The sequence below is a fragment of the Lichenostomus cassidix genome, chromosome 21 (genome assembly GCF_008360975.1).
Source record: "Lichenostomus cassidix isolate B80296 chromosome 21, HeHo_3.0, whole genome shotgun sequence".
In the NCBI taxonomy this organism is placed as follows: domain Eukaryota; kingdom Metazoa; phylum Chordata; class Aves; order Passeriformes; family Meliphagidae; genus Lichenostomus; species Lichenostomus cassidix.
This window is the reverse complement of record NC_139501.1, coordinates 551419-555420: the sequence shown is the minus strand read 5'-3', so window position 1 is coordinate 555420 and position 4002 is coordinate 551419.

Here is a 4002-nt window from a genome sequence, read left to right as displayed (position 1 = left end):
GGTGCTCCTAACATCAGCAGCTCCCATTTCACTTAGGTAGGTGGCTTGATTGTTTAAAAGTTATGGGAGAAAAATCTTGAGTCACATGAACTCCAGAAATTCTCCCCTCACCCACATGTAAAACCCTATTAAGGTAAAGTCAAAAATCCTGCAAGCTCATAGCAAGACTGAGTGTCATATTTTCCACAACTCCTGAAGAAAAACTCCAATGTGAGCACCCCATTCCTCTCCTGTGGGTACCTAAGCAGACATTTCAAGTAAGAATTTACTTCCCAAGAGACAAACCTTCCCTAGAACTCAGTGAGAATTATTTCAAAATGATGGAAGTGGGAAAACAAAAAAGATGCCTGCAGACTGACTTCTACTTCTTTACAATGTAAAAATTATATTTATCCTTATATAGGAAGGGAATTGCCCTACAAGGAAACAAAACCAAACGGTTCAATGTTAATTTGCTTCCCATTTCAGCCACTAATGATATAGCCTTAACTGCCTGGTCAGTAGGGTATCATTAACACTCTATCAAAATGAATTTGACTTTTACAGGCAAAGTAACATGAGAAACTAAGAGATCTCTTAAGAAACCTTGTATTTTTTTTCAAGACAAAGATAACTTGCTACTTTTCCATTCAAGATCAAAGAAGTGAAATAACACAAGGAGACAAAGACAGAAGAAAGAGAGACAGAACATTTGAAGCTTCAATTTTCTAACACTTTTTCTTTCAGATCAGTACAATCACTGAATTCACTCTGTAGAGAAAGAAGATTAAAAAAAGGGAGGTTATATATGGCCAAAAAAGGACTCTGGGAACTTTGCTGATGTGTTTAAAGCTACTGTACTTTACAATTCTTATTTCAGAAGTAAAATGATAAACAAAAAACAAAGCACTTTTAATCTTCAAAGCAATGTATGATCAATAACAACTTCACAGCACTCAATATTTAAGGATCATAATCTGTATTTTACTCCAGGAAAGAAAGATATGTACAGAATGAGTGATCTGCCTGGGTCTAACACTGAACTGGGGATGGAACTCACACATCAGAAGCTTGTTTTTTAAACACAAACCCATACTTTCATTTAGCAGTTGTTCTTTTGTTACCAGTTTTTATTTGAGGAAATGATTATTATAATAAATAGATTATGGACTTTTTTCTAGCCCCTGCAGAAACATTTGAGATAGTCAGTGGTGGAGGTACACCCCAGGATTATTTAGCAACATATTTAGCACAACATACCAATTAACTTACTATGCCTGAAATCAATCTATTTCAAGAGGTTACTTAGCTATTTGCTAGAGTCAACACATGAATAGCTTCATATCATCAGCAGCTTCCTTGTTAAATCACATTTATGGTCAGGGCATTCTGCAGGACACAGCCAGAGTCTGGGTAGAGGTCTAATTTCTGACCCTTCACAGCTTCTGAGAAGTCTGACCCAACACACTGCAATATTGGTCACTGATCTCAGTCTCATCTTTGTCAACTAAATCACCAGAGATCCTTCCAAGAGCAGAAGCGGCACAATGTTGAAAAGATGTTCATTCAAGGATCAATTTAATAGGAATGTTACAACTGCCTGCAGTACAGAAATTTGCAAAAATCCTGAAATATTTACAAATCAATAAAAAAAAGTTTCTCCTGGAAACTTACACCTCTTAAACTACAAGGAAGAAGATTTCCATGTCATTGTATTGTAAACATTTTGTGAGTGTTAAGAGATTTAATTTCCATAGTAATCCTGCAAGCAGGCTGGGGTGTGTGGGGACAGAGTTCTTAGCACCAGTAATGAGCAGAAAGAAGAAGGCAGCTCCAGTCCCCATGGACTGTTTTGTTCCCCATAATTTCAGACTGTCTAATAACGCCTTTTAATAAGCTGCTCTCAGCTATGAAGCTGCAATCACCCTTTGTCAGGGAACACAATGCTGTCCCAGACAGGAAAATAGTTCTGCTGGAATGGACAAAAGACCCCATCTCAATAAAGGCTTTTTAAAAGCAGGGAGAAAAAAGTTCTACTAGTGAAAAACAAAATATGCTGTCTATACCATCTATCCTTTCACTTCTTAAATGCCAGATTTCAAAAGCATATCTATTAAAGCATAATACAGCCTAGAAATACATTTTCTAGTCTACTCCAGTCCTTGTTTACTATTAGACAAACTTGCTAATTTATAGGATATTTATGCCCCGTAAGTGCACTCCAAATGATGACTGACCATGTTAATTTTCTGTTAATAGTCTATGCTACCCACTTAGTCTCTAAGTAGTTGCCATGGGGCAGTGACACTAACTCTGCAATGGGCTGGCCAAATTTAAGACTATTTCCACTCACTCAGTTTAATGGCAATTCTCACTGAAGCTCATTTCTAGCTCTATAAGCCTATGACATCCATATGATAGTAAACCATGGATGTTCTACTCCATCAAACACAGGATTCCTTAAACCAGTGGGTTACCTTCAGTGCTGACACTTGTAGGTCCAAAACCAGCCATGGCACCATAAACTGGAACCAAATTCCACACATTCGGGTTTCAAAACAGTTTTGTGAACTACTACTAATTCTAAAGTAAGTCAGTATAGTCCTTTTAGTAAATGTACTTTTTCATTTTTATAATTTCAAGCACAAACAAGATGAAAACAAGAATATTTTTTTCCCTAGGAATTATTCAGATCTTCCCAGTATGATCACCATCCTTTTGTTTCAAGCAACAGACTTACTGTGATGGCAGTTATCAAAATTTACAGTTCAGAAACATGCCCAAAACTTAAATAAGACATATTGTCCAAAAAATACCCAATCACTAAAACCAGAGAGAATCTGTTTGCCCTGGATACACTGATCACCTTGGCAATACAGGCAGAGATCTCTGTTTAACCTTCTTTTAATGTCATGCTACAGAGTTAGCACAAACCACTGTGGCATTTGGTTACTGTACTTTGCATTCATTTAAGGAAAATTAAATCGATTACATAGAGGAAACCAGCTAATTTTGTGGTGTTTAAGCAGTGAAATGGCAGCTTTGTTCTCTTGACACACTTCTGCCCCACCTCATGGGCAGGGCAATTGCCTGAGTCTGTGGATGGCAAATCTCATTTCTCTGAGGGGTGCTGGATAGTAACAGCACAGCAACACACTCACAGCCAAAGGCTCCACTCTGGAAGAGCTCTAAAGAAAAGTACTAACTTCCTGTAAAAATGTAGTCCAGAGGACCCAACACTGGCTGGTATTTGAACTCTTATTGCACAGAAACAGAGGGAAATTACCTTTTTTACATGAAGTTACTTTTTTTGCTTTTTATAGCTAGAAGCTGTACACTTTTCTCTAGCTAATGATAAAATAAGAAGGGGAACAGGTATGAAATTAAATTAAGAAATGGCCTTGGTGGGTTTTTTTGTTGCCAGCATCATTAGTTCAGCACCTGACCATATACTGAGGGTAGAGGAGACCTTAAATGCAAGTTTCTCAAGAAATTCTCAATCAAATACATGCCTTTAACCAGCTCAGAGAAAATGCAAACAAGCACTGAATTAAAGTGTGAAGCAGCCAGAACTTTAAGAACTAGCCCCCTAGGACTATTTTACAAAAAAACAGGTTGTCAGGAAGTTAAGCACACATCTTGAGCTATAAGTAGTTTCACCATCCTCTGAGCTAAAAATTCAACAATACGAGATTTAAAATCCTCCCATGCCAAGTTTATTCAGGATCCACTAAGTCACAGACCCTGCGCTCTCCATAGCACCACCGCTGAGACTGAGCAACTCACATTGATCACATAATACCAGCTTTTCGCCCCCTTCTGAAACTTGTTTCTACTTGCAGGTTATTTCATGCCACCTCTGAAGTACCAGCAGTGCACAGCTATACACCAGAACTGAAGGAAGAGTCACAGGAAGAGCATCTCATTGCCATGTCCTATCAATCCCTGTCTTTTCAATACACAAGGTTAAATTACTCCAGAAGCCTCCCCACAGGGCTGCCATTGTCCCCAGGCAGGGCTGAG